The sequence below is a fragment of the Sciurus vulgaris genome (genome assembly GCF_902686455.1).
Source record: "Sciurus vulgaris genome assembly, chromosome: 9".
Classification (NCBI taxonomy): Eukaryota; Metazoa; Chordata; class Mammalia; order Rodentia; family Sciuridae; genus Sciurus; species Sciurus vulgaris.
The window spans coordinates 92,251,393-92,277,724 of NC_136469.1; positions in this window are offsets into that span (position 1 = coordinate 92,251,393).

Sequence of the window (26,332 nt, forward strand, 5' to 3'; positions counted from 1 at the left end):
AATGTGCATCACAGGTTAAAAAAGGTTCAATGAAAACCACTTTAGACAGTGCCTATAATTACCAGTCAATGCAAACTCATATATATATATATATATATATATATATATAATATATAAATTAAAAAAAAAATAATAAAGCCCCATAACCTCAAAAGTGCTTAGAACAATTGCAGCCTTATTATACTATACATAGTTTCTCAATTGCTCTGTAAAAATACATTTCTTTAATATGATTTACACTGATCCCTTAAATTAAAGTTAATAATTAGCCAAGAGCTAGAGAAGTGGTGTAATATTTGATTTCCAGGGACTTCCTGAAAAGTACATGATAAACAAGGAGAGTCTGATGAGTCAACAAAAGCATCAGTTAGGCCCACATGAATGCTGTCAATTTATTAGAAAATGTAATTTTCTAGAAGTCACTATTCAGACAATCCTCCTGTGAATATTCAAGAGGATTGAAGATCATGTTTGAAAAATTCCAGTAACTCTCTTAATAATGATTTATAATTGTAGAAAAAATATTTGTGTAACAAATTAAAATTTTAATCAGGATTACTATTGGCTTACCATACAAGATTTTTGGAAATGAATAAACTATGTAAAATCCATTTTAATAGCAGGGATAGGGAAAAGAAAGAAAAATTAGTGGGCTGGTTCATCCTAGACTTTATTTTTCTGAGTCTGAGATGGTTCAGCCAAGGGAAAGTTCTCTTTGAAATATTCATCTCTGTCTAAACAATTTCAGAGTAGGGAAAACTGATTCTTATTTTGTTCTTAAAATAAAATCTAAAATTCATTTTTAAAAAATCATTTCTTTTTAATCAATGATGTTTATTTCTTCCCTTTCTTTTCCTTAAAATAAATATATTTTGTTGCATGAATTTTTGCATGTCAGAAGTATGATCTCTTATGACTTATAAATTCAGATGGATACAGAAATCAATGAGTTTGGCAAAATTAAAATCAGCCCTTTATGTTTAGGGTACATTTTTTGAATTTTTGAAAGCAATTTTCTATAATGACTTTGTTTACATATCATATTTAGAGTTATGCATTTTCTCAATTACTTTTAGAACCATAATAGCAATATGCAATATTTATAGGAGTACATGAAAATTCACAGATTTAATTAGTCAAAATGCTTAAGAATGAAAGCTGACTAAAAATAGACTATTAATTGACTTTTTTTATCAACTGGCAAACTTATAATAATAAACAGTTGTGCTGTAATTGACAAAAATGCCCATTATTTGAGTGATTCAGTTGTTGAGAAAGCAGAAATAACCAGGTCAGCCTCACTGTATACACTTCATTGTATGTGTCTGGATAAACTTAATCATCATTTTTTTGTTCTTTAGCTGCTAATTGTATATTTTTTTAAACTTCATGGCTAAGGTTATGTAAAGTGAGAAATACCTTGCTTATACTATAGTTTTTTAGTATTCATTTCAATTTTATTCTAACAGTAAGTACCAGCTATCCTTTATAAATAGGGGATTTTTTCTTACACAATTTAATCAAAATCACAATTTTGTCTGACACATTCTGTCAAAGAGAAAATTGTAACAAAAATGAAAGTGTTTGGAATTAATATTGTATTCTTTATAATACTAATATGTTGAAATTCTTGAATTTTGAAAAACTGAAATTTATGGGGATTCCCTTTTTAAAAAAAAATCTCTCCTGAGAAGGAATATATTGTTACATTCTAAAACAAAGTTTTCACAAACTGATAATTGCCTAGTACATGCACTTTCTCATCTTTGCAAGTATAAACAAGTTCATTAATAAAACTTACCAAAGCTTTTGTTTTAGTCTTTCAAGTCATACACCTGAATGTGTTCTTAAATAAGGAATTATTACTTTCCTTCTTCCCCAATTCTTTGCTATTTTCTTTACTGATTTCACTGTCAGCATTAAACTCAACTCTCTGACATTCTCTACCATTCTCAACATTGGAGTCATCGTTTCTCCATCTCTGCTGTCTATACACATGGCCAACTCAAATGAATCTGACTGCTCATTGGGATCACTCCATATGTAAAAAGCTTTTATCTTTCTTTTTTATTTACAGCCTCAGATTAGCCTGTCTCTTCATTACCAACTTTTACTCAAGTGCCTCTTCTGTCATGATCTATCTTGTGTTACTTTTGTTTTCTGATTTTTCTTGATTCTTAACCTAGATGATCCTCATGTGGTACCTTGAACACCTGGTTTTTGGTTTTCACATATATTATGCTTATTCTAAATTTAAGTAAGAATTCCTGTCTGTCTTATCAATCCCTAAGAATTTTCTCTAGCATCAGCTCTCAGTTAAATTTGGCTTTCCTCATAGATTACAGCTCTGCTCTAGAATTAATTACCCTTAGATTACATAGAGTCTGAGACTGTTCAGCTGCAGTGAAAGGGAGCTGCATGGTGTACTCTTTCTTTCCTTTTCCCAGAATTTTTTGATACTTGCTACATATTTTAAGAGCCTTTTTCCCTTCATCAAAATCACATGTTCTCCCTAACTACTTCTATTGCAAGTGTTAAATTCTTTTTTTTTAAATAGTGTAACCTACTAACACCATTTCAAGTTTTTTTTCTCTATGAGAATGATTCCAAGTCTATGTCCCTAGCATTAATCTCCTTCCAAAAATCTAGATTTATAGTTTATATTGTTATATGAGGATATAATAAGTATGTAAAAACAAAACTGACCATATCTTAGTAAATAATTCACAGAACTTGCATTCACATTGATGTCTACCAAGTCTTTTTAATTAGTGGTACCCTCATTATAGAAACCAAGAGTGACCTGTCAATATTATTGCTAACTTTCCTTCTTTGTCTAACACTCCCTGCCCAATAATAGCTAACAAATAGCAATTCCCATTGATTTGTCCTTTGTCAGAAGGTTTCATAGCTACACATTTATAAACACTCAGACATACACAGTACTACTCTTCCATTTCCTCTGCTAGCACTTTTGCTTATCTCTGACTACTTCCTACCTGGATTATTTGCAACTGTAATCTCATTTTCCAGCTGATCTACTCAGTGCCCCAAATGAACAAATATGGAATAACTCTATTAATAAGACAGTTCTAATAATCTCACTCTCTTATAAATAAACATTCCTTGCTTTTTACTAATATGTTTTTTCAACTTTATGTTTCATTCATTTACTTCATTTAATTTCAATATAATTTTCCCTCTATCTTTTTCTACAAATGTCTTCACCGTTGTTTAAGGGCAGACAAAATTATTTTTGAGTATGCATTTTTTTTTTGCAAAAATATGTAGAACCCCATATCTTACATCAATCTGCATTAATATTTACTTCTGTTGAATTGGCATGTAGCAATACTCAAGAAATTATCATATCTTATATAATTTTAAATATTCATGCATACATTTTTTCTCTTATAGAATATTGGTCTTAGGCTGATAAGATGATTTCTAATTGGTTCTTCATGTTTCCCATATCATCTAAAAGAACATCTTTTTTATTTGGAATACATTAACAATTATTTTCCAGTGATACTGACATGTTTTACAGAGATTCAGAAATTTCCTAAAACCAAATATTCAGCCAATTTAATTAAAATGGACAATTTAGCTTAATAGTTGTACACACTGATATTTTTCATATATGTCAAAGCAACAGGTTAATCGATGGACAAGATTCATTCTTAATATTGATTTGACATTATAAAACACATAGAAAAGATGACAATGAAGAATATAACTGTAGCATTGAGAATTTTTGCTGCTATGTTATTTTATATGTGTCATGGTAGCTTCAAAGAAACAGGCCACTTTTATTGAATTACATCTAATACTGTTTGAAAATAAACCAAAGACCACATTTTAAAATATCTTGGAAACATGAGTCTAATTTTGTTGCCAACATTCTGCTATCCCATTTGTTATCAGTGTCTATTCTTGTCTGTCATTTTAATAGATTTGAAACAGCTTGGAAACGCAGCTCTGATGGCAGCACTGAAATTGACTAATTAGAAATGACTTTCATTAAAATACATTTATTTATCTGAGTCATTGGTGGCATTTTGTGTTGTAAAATTTTAAGGTAAACACTTTTTTGTTTTTACAATCAATGTATCCTTTTATTTAAATCTATGTGTGTGTATAATCTATGTGATCCTATGTGACATAGGATTAGCTGATCATTTCTTCTGTGTCTTTTTTCTTCTGTAAAACGAGGGTAACAATTTTAATTCAATTTGTGAGCATAAAGTTTTATGCATGTAATGGTTTTCAATGGTTCTTGGCACATAGTAAGGATTCAATAGGCAATAATAAATAAAATGAAACTTATTAATAATTATACTTATTTGTCCTTTTGATTATGCTCTACTAACATTCAAATCACTGGTTATTCTTTGTGGTCCTTGCTTGTAATTGGAAATGGGTACACATTTTCTAATTTTGAGTCATGATACTGCCAATGACAATATTTGCGATAATTCTAGATTGTTTTTCACCATTTTAGATCCTATTTTTATATAAATAGAAAAAAATTAATATTTGTTTTTAATCAATATACAGTCAGCAATAGGTGACTTCATTCTTTTAAAATTTAGTAAGTTAGTTAATAACATCTGAACATCCCTTTTTATTTACTCTAAAATATTAGACTTCTAGTGTAAAACTATCAGTTCCACATTTTTTAAACTTGGGAGTTTAATTTAACGTGTTTATATTTTTGACTTTTACTCTGAAGGGGAAAGAACAAAAAAATTTACCAACCATATTCAAGTAAAAATAACAAAATTATTCAGGGAACTTTAAGAAGCGTGGCTATTTAGTATACTGGTTTGGGGTTGGAAGGCCTGTGTTCTTGTTTAGCACCTGCCTATAAGTAACCTTGTTTTCTCAAGATAACATTTCTTTATGCTTCATTTTGAGCTGGGCACACTGGTGCATGCCTGTAATCCTAGTGATTTGGGAGGCTGAGTCAGGAGGACTGCAAGTTGAAGGTGTGTCAGCAACATAGGGAGGCCCTAAAAAACTTAGTGAGACCCTCTCTCAAAATAAAAAAATAAAAAGTGCTTGGGTTGTGGCTCAGTGGTAAACTGACCCTGAGTTCAATACCTGATACCAATTTTTTTTAAATTAAAAAAATAATAACAGACTGAACTATGTGACCAAAGGCAATTTTTTGAAAAGGCTTAACCTGTCCAGAAAGGTCCTGAGGGGAAGCTTTTAATCAAGTGTAGCTCCTGACTCACCACCTAAGGACCATGTCTCATGGTCTCAGGAACTGGAAGTTTGACTGCCAGGAAGATGCCCTGTGGGGAGGGCCACTTAGCACACTGAGGAGCATGCTTTGCTCCTGACTATATTTTAGTTTATTGGTGCCCTGTGATGCCTATCATGGTCTTGAGAGTCTGAAAGTCTAAGAAAGTCTTCAAGGGACCCCAGTGGATGATTCAGGATGGTCTAGTATTGGGGTAGATTTTATGAGTATTGCTTCAGTTTGGGCAGGGCATTAAGAGGTTTAAAAGGATGGGAAGGTAAATATTGGCAGAAAGAGATATATAAGTAGAAGGACCAAGGAACCTACGGCTTGATGGGAATGCTTTGTGGCTTATAATGGAACATAATTTCCTTAGGGGAGTATAAAGATTGGAGAGAACCTGAAATGGACTGAAACACAATGCAGTGTCTTCAATATACATGGATTTTTAAAATCAATTATTATGAAATTTTGAGGTTGTGTACATGGGCTCATCTACTTCACAATATTTTCAAGTATTTAAGACTTGTCTTTTCAGTATGCTATGCTTAGCATATTGGTACTTGGTCCTTATGCAGGACACTTAATGCCTTGAGATACAGGTATCTGGTTCATATTCAGGAAGTGAAGAATAGAGAATTCTGTTGAGTTTACCATGAGTAAGCATGTATTTCTCAAAAGTTACAGGAAAATATTGCTTATATTTCACTGCTCATTGTGACTGAGAATGTTCACTTCTAGTTGCAAAGGAAAGTAGATATTTAGCTTCCTAGTTTTTATATTGGAAGCAGACAAGAAAAAATAGGTCTGGAAAACATTTGTTGTTCCAGTCAAGAAAAAGGAGTTGCTGTAATAAAGGATCTGTAAGTCTTGTCATATAAAAACTATTACAAATTTCCAAATGAATGCCTAATATATTTAATTAGAGAAGGGAAGATTAGAAAAGGCATCAAATATTTCCAGACTTTTAAATTTATATTTTTATAAAATTAAGATCATTCACTATTTCTGTAAAAATTATTTCTCTGTCAGGAAGAAATTTATAGCCGAAAGACTTGTTCCAGATGGAATGGATTTGCCTACAAGGAAGAAAATTCTGATGATTGAGATTCATGCAGAAAAAAATTTAAAGAAAAATCTACCATAGATATTACAGATGGAATTTTTATATTAGTTCAAAGAGAGGGCAAATTTACTGTAATTTTCTTTCCAGCATATTTATAATATGATTCTAATGTTTCTCATATCTCTTCAAGTTATTTTAAAAGCACTTGTAGATTATAGAAGAAATTGCTAATATAGTGATAAATTTACATTAGGAAGAATCTTGAAATTACCACTGAAGACTTTTCAATTGATTCTCAAAGGCAAGGTTGATTATTTCTATGAATTAATTAAGCATTTAATTAGTTGTGATCTATACAAAATCACAACTCACAAATGTACAAAGTAACAAACAGCCAAGATGACATATGAGAAATATCCATTGTTTTATAGTTTTTACATCTGATTTATAATTTTATTATCTGAGCATTGGATGTATTTCAAAGTTATACTGTTGCTCTCATAACTCATGGAATATAGTTTGTAATAACAATCATCTTCTCAAATTGGTCATTACCAAAGTTAATGACCTGGTTATTAGAACATCAACCTTGGCTTTGCCTCGGTCTCTTAATTAACACATCTGTCATTTACTACTAGTGGCTAAAAATTTTGGTGTAAAGGACAACTCCAATAATGAAGGCACCATTAAAATGACATCTCTATATATTTGGATGGATCATCAAATTTGCATTGGCCTACCACAAACAGGATCCTGTGAGGCCCTAAACAGTTTTGGCAGCCACAAATAGTGAAATCCAAACAGCAAATAGAACAACATTAGCCTGTTTTGTGGAACATTTGCATTGAAAATTATTTCTCATCATTGTTGAGAAGAATAATCTGACAAAACCATCTTCTGTACCTTCATATGCAGATAGCCACCCCTAACACTGGTAAACAAACTTGCACAAAGTACAAGTCTTCTAGGTACATACATACTCTCTTGCCATGTGCATTCATTCTATCTTTAGAAAAATATTGTGCAGTTACACTTACGTAGATGCCATTAGCTAGTTAATAGCACATCAGTGTTTCCAACTGAACATCAATAATATGTCCAGGCATTGAAACATTAGCATTTTTCTTTTTATCTGTTCACACTTTTACATAATTTTAATTAATACAAAGGCTTATTAATACAAAGGCATTGATTTAAATAATAGTGAATACTCTCTAGTTTTTCTTCATTTGAATTTTTTGAGAACATACCATGCCAGATACTGTTCTAGGCACTGAGGATATATGAAACACTAGGATTTTTAAAACAGAAAATTTAGTATTATAATTTCCTTAAAAATAGCTTATTTTCAGTTTTTAAATATTCATTTGAAAATTAGACTAGCAGATCACACCATATTGATTGACAAACACAACAAAATAAAAAACAAAACAAAATTGTTAATTATTGTTCTTTAAAATGTATTGAAAATTAAACAAACATCTACTAAAGTGCTAATGTCAAAAGAAAAATGTTGTTAAACTCTCATGTAACATCTATCCTTTCAAATAATCATGTAGAAAACACAGGTCACTGACAAATTATGTTTTACTGTCATTTCTAAGGGTTGAATGCATTTCATTATTCTTTAATATCTATTTTTAATTTTCATGGAAAACGTAATTCAATAAAGTAATTTTGCAAGGTGCAGATATTTTGGGTCCATGTGTTGTTCCTTATGGTTCCAGGATTCTTGAGGCTTTAGGAAGGAGACATAGCTATAAAATTGTACTATTTTTAAAAATTTATTTATTTTGATTCATTGTACACAAATGGGGTACAACTGTTGTTTCTCTGGTTGTACATGAAGTAGAGTCACACCATTTGTGTAATCATATATGTATACAGGGTAATAATGCTTATCTCATTCTGTTATTTAAAAAAAAGAAAGCAAGATGAAATCTCACACCATAAAAATAGATCATACTCTTAACTTCAAATGACAATTTATAAAATGTAGATAATGCAGTAAAGTCAAAGTAACTATTTATTGGCCATGCTTTTAATTCTAATGAGCTCTGTATTAGAGAAAGATAAGAAATTTACTAATTTTCTATTAGCATACTTTTAGGAATTAATTTATATTGTAGTAAATTTAAAGGAATCACAGTAAACAAATTCTATTTATAACTATCAAGGCAGTAGATAGAAAAATTATACTTAAAATTCACCACATTATTGTCTCCTGGTTTTAATTCATTATATTGTAGACCCACACCCATCTGTGCATGATTTGACCTCTGTCTTATCTCTCCAATCTTATTTTCTTCCACTTTGTTTGTCTTAATCAGTCTACTTTTGGCCCCTTGAAAATACTAAGTTTACTACTATTTTATCATTTTACTTAAGGCCCTGCTAACCTAATGTTTGCAATACTTCTCTCTACTTCATTAAACTGTCCTTTGAAATGTCATCTCTTTAGGGATTTTTTTCAGAGGATTAATTACTATATGATATTTCCTTATGTACTTATATCTATTGCATTTATTTTCTTTCTTAGCCCACTAGAATATAAGTTTCTTGAAGCAAGGTCTTTGACTCCCAGGCTTTCTTATGTATCTCTAGGACTTTACATCAAGTCTAACACAGAGATTAAAACACAGGTACAAAAATACTTATTTTCAAATAACTGATGTTTTTACAGTGCTATAGAGTTTTTAAAATGAATCATAATTATATATATTCAAAGCAAAAATATTAATTGTATAGTTTGAAGTGTCTTGGCAAAATATGTACGTAAACTCTCCTCACAACCAACAACCAAATCGAGATATAGAACCAGGATAATAATTTTTTAAAAGGAAAGGGGAATTATTTCTTTTAAAAAGCAACTGTGGATCAGATATTTTGTCTTCAAAATGAAATTATGGAAATCCCTAAGGTAAAGGATGATACTTTGCCTAGTTGGTGACTTGCATTTATGACATGGAAATACTGCTTGTCTTTGGAATATGCCTTACAAATCAAAGCTAAGAAGGTGGAAAAAAAATAAAATAAGTTGAAAAAGAAGAAAAAGAATGTGAAAAACCCCGTAAGACTAGGTTCATCCTTCCAGGTTATTTATTTTGATTGTGTGAGTGTGGTTGGGTTGAGACTTCTGAATTTTTAAAACATATGTACCAATGTGAGTTACTTGAATAAGTTTCAGGAGGTCCATTGGGCTCAAAGTTTAACTGAAAATCTAATCTGAAACTTCTAAAGGTTGTCAAATTGCAAAGAAGAGAATACTGTGTTTGATGTTCTTTTCAGGTAGGGTAACCTTATATCCCAGTTTGCCCAAGAGAGTCCTGTTTGAGCATATCCACTCCATTGCAACTATTGGTAGAACTGTTTTTAGAACTGTTTTTTTTTTTTTTCTGTTTCTAAAAAAGTGGATAATAAATTATATGGTCATCCAACTTTTTGCACCCTTTTTTGAGAACCATAAGTACTGATCTTTGGGTTCAGTGAAGCTCTTTTAGCTCTCTACCTCTTTTTTTACTAGATCATAGATTTTGATTTTAAAAAGCAGTTGTACTTTCAAGAACAGGAGACGACACAGCAGACATTGATTGCTGCCTTGACCTCATTATGTTGATAAGGGCATTTGCGAATATTGTCTAAGTTAAGGTAATAAACACCCCAGGTAGAAGGTTAATGACACATTTAGCACCAGTGGGGAGTCAGACAGTTTTTCACAGAAAAACCAGTTCAAGCTGGTAAACCTTCTGTCCTGTCCATGTAGAACAAAACCGCATCAGGTTTCTACAAATGGGAATACAATTTAAGAAGAGGCAAACAGCATGCTGAGAATTCAGCAATTGGCTGACTACATTGTTTTGCCAAAGAATAACAAACTTAAAATGTTGTCAAGTCATTTTTAACAACAATTTTCTATAATCTTTTGAGCCTCCTGCTATGACTGTGCTAATCTAGATCTTACAGCTAGCTGACACCAAAGAGAGCATTATGACAAATTTATGAACTGATGACTCATTTTCCACATTCATTCAGCTAATAAGCAAAACAAGTCATTATTTTTTAAGCCTGATTATCACTCCCCTTTTTGTGCAAGAAGTACACAATAATTCTGCTAAGCTGCTTTACCACAGAATCACTCTATGCTAACAGTTTCTGTAGGCTAAAGATACCTGGTATCCTCAAAATTGGAAAAAACTCTATACAAAATGTCTCAATGATTCTATTAAATCCTTATATTTTGGCCTTAGGAAATACTGTCATCACTACAAATTAGAATTTCAATACTTGAAATCATATTAATTATCATTAGCTTTCCCATGCATGCTTTTGTACAATTAGTCAAAATACGATTGACTACTTACTAAAAAGGATAAACAATCTGAAATTACACACTGGGATATCACAACAGAAAAGAAAAATATGATCGGCCCTTCTTATCTTCAGGTTATACATCAGCAATTTCAATCAACAGTGTCAAATATCTATCCTGAACATGTATGGACATTCTCCTCTTGTCAATATTCCCTAAATATTATAGCATAACAACTTTTAACATAGCATTTATGTTGTATTAGGTATTCTAAGTAATCTAGAGATGATTTAAAGTATATTAGAGGGATATACACAATTTATATGCAAACTCTTTGCCATTTTATATAAGGGGCTTGATAATCCATGAATTTTGGTATCCACAAAGGTGGGGAATCCTGGAACCAATTCCCCATGGATACCAAAGACAACTGTGCACTCTATAATACAGGGAAGATACAGCAAGAAATGATGCAGTAAAGAACAGAAACCGAATGTGTGAAAATGATAGGACATTTGGCAAAATTCAAGGGAGAAGGGGGTTCCCTGTGAACTGTTCTTCCAGTTAATTTTCAACTATACTCAAATTTCCGCAACCCGGGAAAGCACAACAAACACAAAACTCTAATTCATTTTTGACTGGATGTGTGTGTGTGTGTGTGTGTGTGTGTGTGTGTGTGTGTGTGTGTTTTAATATACTGGATGTGAGCTGATTTACTGGATGTGAGTTTCTGAGGATGTCTGTGGAATTTCAGTGTCTCGAATAATTCCTTGCCCCAGCATGCTTTATTGTGAAATCACTTCTTGAGTCTTGAATGCACTATTGAGACAATGAAAGAGAAAATCTTAGAATTATTGTGAATAATGTAAAAAGGCAGTCAAGAAGGAAAGAGGAATACCTTGAATGACCAATTCAAATTTCAAATCTTGATTATGATAAACTGCAGTGAGAAATTATTTGAAACTATCAGATTCTCAGGTTAAAGATAATCAATTTTTGGTGGAAGGAGATGAGAACATAAGCAATTACATATTTGAAGAGAAGGTATTCTAATTAATGATTTTAATTAATTCAAAACATCATTAACACTATTAAGTGCCTTTCCAAATATGGACATTTTGTTTTGATAATAACAAATTGACGAATTGGGCAACAAATACTATTGAATCTTGTTTATAAAACCAGGTCTTGGGTTAAAATTTGTACATCATTTTTGGTAGGTAGAATAATGCTCCTTTCTATCTCCTAAAGATGTCTACAATTTAATTCCCAGATTCTGTGAATTTGTAAACTTACATTAGCAATTTATATTATAAAAAGGAATTTGTAATGTGATTAAGAACTCAGAGGTAGATTAATAGGCTGGGTGTAACCTAATTGAATACATTGTTAAATTATACAACCTTTTTTCAGCTGTGGCCAGAGAGGGGAAGTCATTGAAGAAGAATGATCAGAAAAATGAAAGTTCTGACTTTGATAATGGAGGAAAAAAAAAACAGAGTTGAGAAATGTGGGTGGTCTTTAGAATATGCAAACGCCAAGAAATTACTATGATTCCCCTTTTGAGCTTCCAAGAGGGATCATAGATTTGCCCACACCTTGGTGTTGGTCCATTGAAATTCATGTGAGACTGTGCTATGGTTTTATCTGGAATGTTCCCCAAAGGTCCATATGTTGAAGACCTGGTTCCCAATACAGAATGTTCAGAGTTGGGTCTTTTGGGAAGTGATTAGAACATGCGAACTAGGAGCTCATCGGTGGATTGATACCTTGATGGGATGATACATTAAGATGTGGACACCTTTGGGAGACAGGAAGGAACGTTATTCTGCCCACCAAAAATAATGATGATACAGATAAATTGAATGGACTATTGGGAGATGGTGGAAACTAGGAGATGGGGTCTAGTTGCAGGAAATAGGTCACTGGCGGTGTGACCTAGAATGGTATCTTGCCCTAGCTTCCCCACCACCCCTCTCTTGCTCTTTCCTTCTCTCATTTTCTCATTCTCTCCTTCCTGGCCACCATGAAGCAAACAGTTCTGCACTGCCACACTCTTATGCCATGATTTACTGCTTTGCCATGGGCCCAGAAACGATGGAGCCAGTCAACCATGAACTGAAATTGCTAAAATCTTGGTGCAAAATACACCTTTCCTCCTCTAAGTTGATTTTCCAAGGTGTTTTCTCACAGCAATGGAAAACTGACTAACACAGGCTTCTAAGCTGAAGCCTGCAGGAGGACCTCCACATTTTAGAATGTGTCTTCCATCCTCTGGTGGTTCATAAGCAAAAAAAATATGAATGAAAGTCAGCATTTCATCACCTTAATGTTAAAGGTTCAGGTTAGGACCATTAGTCAACTGAACTTGTTAATATGGATGCCAGAATTAGGGAGAATTTATCCTCCAGTAAAGAAAGGCATATGAACACATACCTGGTATGGAGGAGAAGCTGCAGGGCTTATTGTAGGCAACTTGCTCTTAAAAGAAAGAATAGTGCTGAGTCTAGAGTGCAAGTGATCTTTCTCAAGTTTATTGTTCTAATAATACATATCTAATAATAAATATTATCTAATAAAATAATATACTGGTTTTTTTTTTTTTTTTTTTAGTGGTGCTAGGGATTGTACCCAGGGCCTTGTGCTCACAAGGCAAGCACTCTACCAACTGAGCTATATCCCCAGCCCAAGATACTGTTTTATAACTCCAGAAACAAAGAGGAATAATGTAGATAGAGAGGAAAGGTTTTCATAAGGAGAATAAATATGACTTCATTGAAATCAGTGCTAGAGTGCAGAAATAGGCACTAAGAGATTTAATAATTCATCCAAAGTGAAATAGTGCTATTGCAAAAAAGTAGAAAAGGCAAGACTTGAATCCATGTCTGTCAGATTCCAAGACTTTTATAATATCTATCTTAAGTACCCTAACAGAAATGCAGATACAGAAAATAGGAAATAAAGCAGAATTTGAATAGAAGGTATATTTAGGTTAAATCTTTAATTTTCCTGATTTAAGAGAAAAATATTGGTTAAAAGAGGTTTCCCATAAATCACTTAAATGAATTTCTAATATAACACTGAAAACAAACTTTCTTAAAAAGGCATCAATAATTTTAAATGAACATAAGAGCTTTCAAAGAAGAAAATAAATATAATGATAATGGCAAAATGTCTGTAGTACTCCAATTTAACTGGTACTCAGGTATTAATAATGACCGATGGAACTATGTCTTCAAATGGTACATGAATTTCATTATAAAGATTGTTAAATTACCTTAGAAACAGAGTTTGTTCAGGAGCTCAGAATTTATAAATGATAATTCAGATATAATATAACGGTGGACTGACCTGGATCTTCATGTTTCACTTGGGTTCTCTGCAGTTGATTAAATATTACTCCAACAAGGCATGCATACTAGTTCTTACCAAAAGGACTAAAAAGAAAACAGAAAAAAAAATTAATTACTTGCATTGTGAATATTTAACTCAAATTTTTAGCCAACAGATTTCACAAATTGCCAAAAGTTCTATAAACATTTAACAACAAAATTAGAGTTAAAAATTCCACAGTTACAAACTATTTTCCATTATTTGTTTCTTATCATGTACAGTGCAAATAATTATAGAGTGACTTAAAAATCATTTCATTGTAAAGTAACAAATGAAAATTTCTAGATGATTAAAACCTACAAGGATTATTTTTGTAGCAATTGTGTATATGACACTTTGGGATATCTTAATGATTACTAATTTCTGATGGAACAGTTGCTCAGTCTTCCAATACTTTCACTCTATCATCCTGTAACACATTTTAATATGAGAATATGGTCTTAGGTGGTGGTAATGGCTCCTAAAATATTTTTTTTTTCTTAAGAAAACTATCACATTTTATAAAGAGAGGAAGGAAATCTAAACTTTTGAATGAGTGCCTCCTGGATCAAAGCATTAGAAGAAAGTTTTTTATCTTAGATGTGTTGCTGTAAGCCCAGCATTTCAGAAGTAGTCCTTGGAGCAGGAATAAGATGTCGACTGATATTATGTGATATACTCTGGGACTAGAGGCAAAGGCAGAATTCAAATACTGCTTTTACATCCTTCGCACACATGCAAAACATCATGTAACTAAGATTGCTCCTGTGAAATTGTTTGCCACTTCCCTAATTCTGTGCCAAAAAACACCTAATTTAATGTCATGTGACCTGTGGCTGCCCAATACACTCTAATTGATCTGAGTAAAATGTGTGAGTTGTGAAGACCTTGAAAAAGTAAGAATAATTTCAGAATGATTACAGATTTCCAGGAAAGCCTATAGCAGGTGCTTTGAAGTTACTGGGTAACATGTTGCCTGTGTTTTAATTTAAAATTCTTCCTTATCATGCCACCAAATTTATCATGATCTAGTACTCATTTTGATACATGGCTACTTATAAATGTATGATGTATGGCTACTTATAAATTCTATTTATTTTCTACTGATTTTATTACAGTCATTTATAGTATTATTAGGAGCTTTTACATAGGTTCAAAGGTCCTTCGGTTCACAAATCTTTTTACTATTCTGACTCTACCTTATCAATATCCTTGCAATAGTTGTGTTATCAATAAACAGAAGAAGTTTGGGTCTAGTATTAAGGGAACATGTGAAAAGGCTTTTATTTGCCATATAAGACAAAAGAATTAGCTTCCACTTTTGACAATCTATATATATGATTATTCTAGCATCTTAAAAATATACCCAATGTTTCCTTCAAGTATTCTTTAACTACCTTGAAATGGACCATTTTTCTTTTGACAAGAATTGTTACCACCACTGATACATCACTTTGGTAAACAGCATACCAACCAATGCTCATGAGATGTAGTACTTGGAGGATATGTGAAGAGATATATGAATGCCAAATAAAATGTATGACCAGATGTTCACAGTAAAATCCACCTTTCTTTACTTGTAGTGGCGAACCCTAAGAAAGTTCAGCAAACCATTTAGAACTCATAGGTTATCATTAATCTCAGCCAAATATATAGAATAATTTTAAGTTTCTTGTTCATTCACTTTCAGATTTGTTATATATTTAACAAACTCCTACAATCTGTCAGACATTGTATTGACATTCTACCAGTTGCCAAGGATCTGGCCAGGAATCATTCAGGGGAAGAGACTCACCTTACTTGGCAACACATTTCTGTTTCTCTTTTCCTGTTAATTTTTGATGTTTTCCGAAGTTTTTTGTTCCATATTATAATTGTGGTTACATTTATTGCATTATCACATACATTATTACATAATAAAATTATTATATGCTCACTTAATTGATAAAGGCACCAGGGCCAAAGAATCCAGGGCATCAGAATTGCAATAGCAAATCTTCTACAGACTCACTGTCCACAATTTACCTCCAAATCCCCTTCTTTAAACTAGTCTTTTCTCTCCTCACATAAACAGACTTCTCTGATTTGTCCTGTCCCTTTATTTGGAATGCAATGTGCCATTTTTTTTTTTAATAACATTCTCTAACTTCTTTCTTTAATTGCTTTCTTCTTCTCTCCCTCTCTCCCTTCCTTTTCCTTCCAGTCCTTCCTTCTTCCTTTCCTTAATCCTCTCATTCTTCAGTTCCTTCTCTTTATGAATAAAATTGAGTAACTCCTGTGAGTTTAACACCTTTTTTAAAGATTCAATAAGGGCATAGTATACAAAATAATTTTTACTTAAAATACTTTACTTTATCCCCATCCTTTTATATAGATATTAATAACTTCATTTTATAAATACAGCACCTAAGACTCAGAAAAATTAAGTGACTTGCTTAAGAATACTGAAAAAAAAATTGACTGCAGAATTCTATGAAAAAGTCCTAGAAAAAGTGCCACTTAGTAGCTTTAATGCATGGAGTAACACACACTTTCATAGTATCAGAGTTTCTCAGAATGTTATTCATACCATAACTAAAAAAACTTACTAGTTGGGAGGTTTATTAAAATTTTGTTTGATTATAAAATGGAATGATTTAATGTAATGTTTAATCAGTCTTCAGAAATAATTCATGCCAGTATAATTTTTGTTTAATCTGCAAACCATTTTTTGATCATTTCAAATATTCTCACTTGGTTTTAACCTACAAAGTAATCTATGTCTCCTAATTTTACTAGACTATGATACTAATAATATACACTAGGAAATAAACCCCAAATAAAATTTTTCCTATTAAAATAAGATACAGCAAAACAGATTGCAGAATTATATTTTTTTAATCTATCCAATGTCACTGATATTCCTCAAGCCTCTGGTTTTTATTACACACTGATTTATTATATATCTCAAAATTTCATGACTGCTTTTCCCATGATATGTTTTCATACATTGACTGAAAATTGGTTTTTAGGGTTTATACATACAGCCACTTAGTTCATATATATTCACAGAAATTCACGGAATTTATAATCTTAGTTCTCTTTGTGTTCTTTGAGAGAAAAATATATTTACTTATTTTTCATGTAATTTCCTCCCTTCTTCTCTGTTAAGAGCAAGACATAAATCACTTTCTTCTAATAATTTAATGTGCTATTAACTCCTGAGAGCATGTCTGAACAATTCCTTTCTTTTTTAGGTTACTGCAAAATTAATTAAGTTAATTGTATAAAGCCCAGATTTCCCTATAAATTGTTATTCTTCCTGTAGTACATAGTATTAAATACTGATATTTCGAAGTCTGTATACTGTTTTTCCAATACATTCTGAGTAATAGAAATTCCAATTCAAAGGCCTTAGCTCTTATGATTGTATTATAAAATGTGTTTTCTATGCATTTAATAATAGATTTTTAAAAAAAGTATTTTAAAGAGAAGAGATTCCCTGATACTGTGTTTCACAGATACAATCAACAGATATTTCTATTTATATGAAACCATGGTGAGAATTCCAAGATTTTCCAAAAACTATTTGATCATCAAACATCAAAAAATTGAAAGAATGAACAGATGTGGACAAAACAATGTGAAAGGAGGACTCCTGCTCTGTCAGAGGTATTCCCTTTCAGGTGATGTTTTCCAGGGTTCAAGGATGTGGTCTAACTATTTATTTTGGTGTCAGTGCCATGCCATTTTTGTTACTATTGCTCTGTAGTACAGCTGAAGGTCTGGCATTGTGATACCTTCTGCTTCACTCTTCCTGCTAAGGATTGCTTTGGCTATTCTGGGTCTCTTGTTCTTCCAAGTGAATTTCATGATTGCTTTCTCTATTTCTAGGAGGTACATCATTGAGATTTTAATTGAAAGTGCATTGAATTTGTATAGTGCTGTTGGTAGTACGGCCATTTTAACAATATTAATTCTGCCTATCCAAGAACATGGGAAATCTTTCAATCTTCTAAGGTTTTCTTTAAGTTCTTTCTTTAGTGTTCTGTAGTTTTCCTTATAAAGGTCTTTCCCATCTTTTGTTAGATTGATTCCCAAGTTTTTTTTTTTTTGAGGTTATTGTGAATGGGGTAGTTTTCCTAATTTCTCTTTCAGAGGATTCATCACTTATGTTTAGAAATGCATTAGATTTATGAGTATTGATTTTATATCCTGCTACAATTTGTTGAATTCATTTAGAGGACACAGAGACAAACCCACATAAATACAGTTATCTCATACATAGACAAAGTTGCCAAAAATATACATTGGAGAAAAGATAGCCTCTTCAACAAATGGTGCTGGGAAAACTGGAAATCCATATGCAACAGAATGAAATTAAACCCCAATCTCTCACCCTGCACAAAACTCAACTCAAAATGGATCAAGGACCTCGGAATCAGACCAGAGACCCTGCACTAAATAGAAGAAAAAGTAGATCCAAATCTTCATCATGTCAGCTTAGAACTGGCCTTCCTTAACATGACTCCCAAAGCACAAGAAATAAAAACAGGAATCAATAAATGGGATAGATTCAAACTCAGCAAAGGAAACAATCAACAATGTGAAGAGTGAGCCTACAGAGTAGGAGAAAATCTTTGTCACACACACTTCAGATACAGCACTAATCTCCAGAATGTATAAAGAACTCAAAAAACTCTACACCAAGAATACAAATAACCCAATTAATAAATGGGCTAAGGAAATGAACAGACACTTCACAGAAGAAGATGTACAAGCAATCAACAGATATATGAAAAAATGTTCAACATCTTTAGTAATAAGATAAATGCAAATCAAAACTACCTTATGATTTCATGTCACCCCAACTAGAATGGCTATTATCAAGAATATAAGCAAATAATCCAATTAACAAATGGGCTAAGGAAATGAACAGACACTTCACAGAAGAAGATGTACAAGCAATCAACAGATATGAAAAAATATTCAACATCTCTAGTAATAAGAGAAATGCAAATCAAAACTACCCTAAGATTTCATCTCACCCCAAGTAGAATGGTGATTATCAAGAACACAAGCAACAATAGGTCTTGGCGAGGGTGTGGGGAAAAAGGTACACTCATACATTGCTGGTGGGGTTGCAAATTAGTGCAGCCACTCTGGAAAGCAGTATGGAGATTCCTCAGAAAACTTGGAATGGAACCACCATTTGACCCAGCTATCCCACTCCTTGGCCTATACCCAAAGGATTTAAAATCAGCATACCACAGAGATACAGCCACATCAATGTTCATAGTTGCTCAATTCACCATAGCCAGATTGTGGAAGCAACCTAGATGTCCTTCAATTGATGAATGGATAAAGAAACTGTGGCATATATATACAATGGAATATTACTCTGCCGTGAAGAATGATAAAATTATGGCATTTGCAGGCAAATGGATGAAATTGGAGGATATCATACTAAGTGAGATGAACCAATCTCAAAAAACTAAAGGACAAATGATCTTGCTGATAAGCGGATGAGGACATATAATGGGGGGTAGGAGGGGTTAGCATTAGGGTTAGGGTTAGGGATAAGGAGGGTGGTAAGAATGGAGGAAGGAAGGACTGTATAGAGGGAAAAGAGTGATGGGAGGGGTGGGGGAAGGGAAAAAATAACAGAATGAATCAAACAACATTGCCCTATGTAAATTTATGATTTTTAATAAAAAAATGGAAAAAAAAGAAAAGAAAAAATGTAATCAATAAACAAATATATGAAAAAATGTTCAACATTTCTAGCAATTAAAGTTATGCAAATCAAAAAAAAAAAAAGGAATATAAGCAACAGTAGGTGTTAGTGAGGATGTGGGGATAAAGGTACACTCATACATTGCTGGTAGGGTTGCAAATTGGTGTGGCCACTCAGGAAATATGTATGAAAATTCCTCAGAAAACTTGAAATGGACCCACCATTTGATCCAGGTATCCCACTCCTTAACCTATACCCAAAGGACTGAAAATCAGCATACTATAGTGACACAGCCACATCAGTATTTATAGCAGCTCAGTTCACAATAGCTAGATTGTGGGACCAAACTAGATGCCCTTCCACTGATGAACGAATAAAGAAACTGTGGTATATACACACAATGGAATATTATTCAGCCATAAAGAAGAATAAAATTATAGCATTTGCAGGTAAATGGATGTTGGAGAATATCATGCTAAGTGAAATAAACCAAGCCCCCCAAAACAAAGGCCAAATGATTTCTCTGGTAAGTGGATGATGATACATAACAAGGGGAGGGGAGGGGGTATTAGAAGAATGGAGAAAGGATGGATTGTGTAGAGGGAAATGAGGGGTGGGGAGGGATGGGGGAAGGAAAGATAACAGAATGAGACAAACATCATTACCCTATGTACATGTACGATTATACAAATGGTGTGACTCTACCTCGTGTACAACCAGAGAAATGAAAGTTGTACTCAATTTGTGTACAATGAATCAAAATTAATAATAAAAAATTAAAAATTAAAAAAAAGACGTGGGACAGTGATAGTAGTAATATCAGACTCCCTGGCAGAGCTCTGAGTAGTATTATGATTTTCACCATTAGTGGATTCTTGTCCCATGACTCATTGAACATCAGCTATTTATTTTCAAGGCAATATGGAACAAGGAAACTCAAGCAGAATCACAAATATATTTTCAGATAACAAGTAAAATGGATAGCTACAAGCTAAGTTGCTGCTCTCTTAAAGAAAGTATTTTGAGGGTTTTAAATGAACATGATCTGTGAATTCCATTTACCTGTAAACTTCTTTGGTTTACATGCATTCTACTTCTAAAATAACTTTCAATTCTGGAAGTGCTCAGCAGATGTTGTTCTGAAAAGGCAATGCTAATAACAGAATTATTCTGTTCCATTGTCAAATAAATTCATGCTGTTTATTCCAGGGGCTCCCTGGGAGTCATTACAATGTGCCAGAAGATTTTTTTATTCATTGGTTTGATCAAGAGCAATTGAAAGTCAGACTTGTGTTCTCTGGAAGGTGCTCTGGTCCATGAGTGAACAATTAGAGTTTCATATAACTAGAATTTTTTGTGGACTTACATAAAAGTAACAGCACTCAGTATATCTGAAAAACACCAAAGGAAGTTTTGAATTTGCTATTGTTAAATCCCCTGGAGGATTCTAAAGCTCCTTCCTCAAAAATAATCTTAAATTGCTGTTGCACAAAAACAGGTGGGGTTGGATGACTGACTAGAAAAAAACATTTGTACTATCCAATGTGGAGTGAAAATAAGTTGCCAGAATAAGTAAAGAGAAGCTAAGGAGCAAAGGGTAAATGCTAGTGAAAGTACTTCTTTCTATTTTTCTTTGTGGTAGAGGGTGAGCTCTCCTGGTTTTTATGCTGCAGTAGTCCGTGGCCACTTGAAGGTAAGAAGTGGGAGTATTGTTACAGGCTGACGCACGGGATGGAAACTATTGCCCAGGAAAGGATGATGATCATTTAACTGAAGTAACCCTGCTATGTGATGTTGGAGTATTCCTTGTATTTGTTTCCTAGGACTGCTGTAAAAAGTGATCACAAAGTGGGTGACTTCAACAATAGAAACTTTCTCTGACCATTCTGAAATCAGTGTTTGTCTGAGTTCTTCCTGGAGGTCCTGAGAAGATTCTCTTCTAGGCCTCTCCTCTAATTTTCGTGGGTTGCTGGAAATCCTTGGCATTCCTTGCCGGCTAGCTGCACCTCTCTAATCTCTAAGTCCATTGTCACCTGGGTTTCTTCCTGTTTGTGTGTCGATGTATCTGGTTTCTCTTCTTAAGGACACCAGCCCTTAAGATTTGGATTTGGGGCCCACCCTAATGAAATATTGTGGCATATTAAATTAACTTGCCACTTCTTAAAAAAACCTATTTCCAAATAATGTCACACTCAAGATTCCAGGTAGACACATATTTGGAAGGAACACTATTTAACCTTGTTAATTCTTCATACTCAGCACAAAGATTATCTGAAAGAACACCAGATCAATTGCATTCCTTATAACTTCATATGACCTTTTGTCAGTGGTTGTGGAAACAGATTTCCAGACTTAGATTTTCAAGGTATTCTGTTTCTATTTGTAGTGTGATTCCTTACTCTTGACTGCAAGTGTTATGTGGTGTGTTTGATAATTAAATATCTTTATCTATCTGTTTATCCTGAATTTTAGAGATTCTTCAATATTGTAAAAAGAAGTAAGTATCCTTTTTAACAATCTTGGGAGAGAATTTTTTTAAGATTCACAGATGCAACTTTTATGCTTCTAAAATTGTTTGAGAATGTTTTTATATCTCTTGTTATATTAGGACATTTTCCTGATTAAATAACAACTAAAGCAGCTTTTTCCTTTTCACTTTGTTGAATATGCAATATATGATAATGGAATAAATAGTTTTATAAATTTTTTAAATGAACACTGAGGACTCATAGAATATATAGCTGTGGCTCAATTCTTATTGAAACACATAGGATTTTTAGATTTGTGTAAAATAATGTCAAACTTTCAAAATTCTCACTAGAGAACAAGTTTTTAAAAATACTGTAAATCAATTTATTTAAAATAATTTGAAATTTGAGGGGACTGTCACCTCACACAATTCCACAAAATTCTAATTTCAAGGATTGTTGTTTTGTTATCAAAACGTAATTATTTATGTTAAACTGTTATCTAGTTTTTTCACCTTATATATGACAGATACAATTAACTGCTTTGATGTTTAATCCCAGTGAAGGACCAACTACTTGTTTATTAGTGTTTCCTGTTCTTTCAAAACAGAAACAGCAATTTGAGTTAATGAACTTAAGGGCAATAGATACAGTCTTGTACAGTAATAGTTTTGGTATAAAGTGCCTATGATAAGTCCATATACAGTTAATATAATTCAGTAGTGTACCAGAACTTATCCCTGAAGGAGACTTGTGCTATGTTATTTAGTTGGCAAAGGGTTTTTAAGTTCTTAAGACTCTCAAATATAAATCTTTGTTCTTAGTATGAGATCAAGAATGATTTCCATTATTATTTTTTTTAGAGTTTTGGTACATTGTAGAGTGTAATGGAATATAGGTTAGAGGTTAGAAATTGATTAGGAATAAGAAGATAAAGATTCCTATAATTCCTTCACAATAATATATATCATCGTTAATTTTTACTCTCCTATTTCTTCATTTCTAAAAGTTATAATAATTATACATAGGCACATATAAATGTTTAGATGAATTTTGTTCATTGAATTGCATTCTTATATAATATCACAAAAGTATCACTTTGGTGGCAGCCAGATTGATTTTTAGCCATCTGTTTTTCATCAGTTATAAAATAACTGTTTTACAAGTAGAAAACTGGAAGATGATCTCATCTGGTTAATTTTGGATTTCTAATTACAAAAATTCTTAAAATTTGCTCTCCAGGCTTTTCATCAGCATGCTTAGTCATTATCTATGTGCGTGCATCTACTTGTCACTCAAATTAACTGGTCAGGTTTTGAACATAGATACACATCCCTTTTGTGCTGAGAGATGCAGGAGGGAAGCTTACTCAGCAACAAATTCAAAGTCATAGAGATTGCACTTGTGAACTAAATAATATCCTTCATCCTACGGTGAATTTCTTCTTAAGGTAGACAGAAGAAGAAAATAAGAGGTAAGAGAATAAACTCCATCACTGTTTACTACAAGTATATTCTCTTGTCAGTGAGATTAGGCTATTTATATGAGGCACAGCATGATATTACATTTCAAAGTGTCTGTTTTTATTGTTCTTAATACATCTGTGTGATATATGAGAAAGAAAAATCAGGATAATTAAATAACTTCAAATGATATGCATTTTCTGCTTTATAAAATATAAATTCACGTCCTTTTAGAGCTTAAAGTCATCACTGGAGTCCCACTCCCTCATTTAATGGAGGAAATATAATACTTGAAGTGACTTATTCAAAATCAGGGTGAAAGTTGGGACCAGACTCCAAATGTCTTGCATCTATTTTTGTCTTCATCTTTATTGTTCTTTTTAACTCATTTGTCTATACAAATTAGTTTTTTTAGTACAGATTTTGACTTTTTTTAACCAAACATTTAGCACAGTAGTGTTCATGTTTTCTCTAGATGACTGCCCTTAGGAACTAGATCCAAATAAACAGAAATGGAACATTTTGACTTGCTTTTGAGATTTGAATTCCTAACATTTATAATTACTGTTTAGGTCATCTGATGCAAACTGATCTTCAAAATAAAAGCATTTATCTAAGAAATATTGAGGAAATTATCCCATTGGAAAACGTCTGAGGTTACTAGTACATGGTTTAATGAAGCCATATTTAACACCTTGGCAAAAACTTGGCCTACTTTAGGCCTTCTCTATAAATATGTACTGAAAAAGCCAATTAAAAAAGATCTGTAATACAACCTACTTCTTTTTTCACATCTAAAATCTGTATTAACTTAGATTTTCTGTTTTCTTTTAACTTTGAGTAAACGTTTGAGTTAAAAATGGAATAGTAGCTTTAATAATGAATTCCCTGGTCTTTGTCAAGTTATCACAATATTAATATCATTTAAATGTAATGTTTTTGTCTATGAGTATGAATTACACATGGATTTAATTTATTACCAGCATATGCCTGGTGGCCAGTTTATAAATTATATTGCTGCTGAGTTGAATTATTATAAGTAAGCCTGTGCTAAATGTCAATTGATTATTCCAGGGTAGTCAATACTTTTTAAGGGGAATTTTTAGTTGAATAATAGAAAATGACTTTTATTTTAAAGTTGTAATAGTAGATTATTTTTTAAAAAATATATTGATCTGAAAATACACTATCTTCAGATTAACATCAAGTGTGGTTTGAATAAATTATCTTGTTCTAATTTGCAAATGCCATTAGACTGATTATCTAAAATTGTATGTAACCAGAATTACTATAATTTATTTTCCCTCTGATAAAGATCTGTGTCACCTGCCAAACATAAACAAATTTAACCAACCATTGATCATTATGTTAAATCTTGTTTTCAATATTTCAGTGGATAAATTTTCATGAGTGGGAGGAAAAGTTCAGACCTTAAACCAATGTTTAAAAAAAAAACATGAAACACAGAAAACAAAACCCATCATTCTTTTATAGTATGAGAAAAAAATGGAAAGTGATATGAATTATAAAGTTAAAAAATTCTAACACTTTGACTCTCTATATTTGTGCTTAATATTTAATCAAAGAGTTCTTGCTTTGCAATTATTATCTAATGAATTTTTTCTAGTTCTGATGTGGGGACTATGACAAATAAATATATCTTTCATCATATATATCACACATTCTATCATCTATTTATCTTTTCATTCATCCATGTGTCCATCCATCCATCTATTCATCCATTCATTTATCCAACAATGCAGTTATTTTTTTCTTTCTACCTCTTTCTTCATTTGTTTATCTTGCTTCCTTGCAAGATGTTGGGGATGTTAGAAATATTTTTCTGCTTAAACACATTTTATTTTAGAGGTACCTGAAAGAATTTTAAACAGTGCCATAAATTCTACCTTAAGGATGTTGTGGTACTTCTGGATACTACAGCAATGTATTCTAATGTAATAATTTTCATAGAGTCTGAAAACAAAAGAAGTTTATGGGGCATACTTGCTTTTTTGGTGCTGAACTGGTGGGAAACCAAGACACCTTTTAGTTTGTGTACTACTTAAAAGCATCTATTTAAAGTTGACTGAGAAAGTCATTTATATATATATATACATACGGAAGTTTCATAGATTTACTTACTTACTATTCAATGGTTAGTAATCCTTAGAACTTTTTTCAAGGTCTTAAATTACTTATTTTGTGAACTTCAATCCAGATGGGGAAATTTATGAGGTATGTACAGTACATAGTCATCATACACTTAACTGCAATTGCTGTGCTTATTTCTAAGGATTTGTAGAATCCTGTAAAGCAGTACCTGATTTTGTAACTGTTTTCTTGTTACTAGATGCATAGAACATTTTTGAAACACCAAAGAGAGAAAGGAAAACTTGAGTTAAGATTGTCAGAGTGAAGGGCTCCTTTTCATAGGTGAACAAATACACACAAAGGCAAATGCAGTGCCCCACGAGTCATTAACCTTCTTGTCCTTCCTTCTGTCTGCCTCCAACTGTAGATTGAAAAGTAACCTCAAAAACTGTAATGTAAGAAAATATTTGTAAACATATAAATACATATCTTGTCTTCCTACCATGCCATTTTCTCTCTTCATTTCCATTTTAAGATACAGAAAAGCTCTCATTGTATTTCTTCATTTCTAAATAAATTATAATGAATTATCATATGCA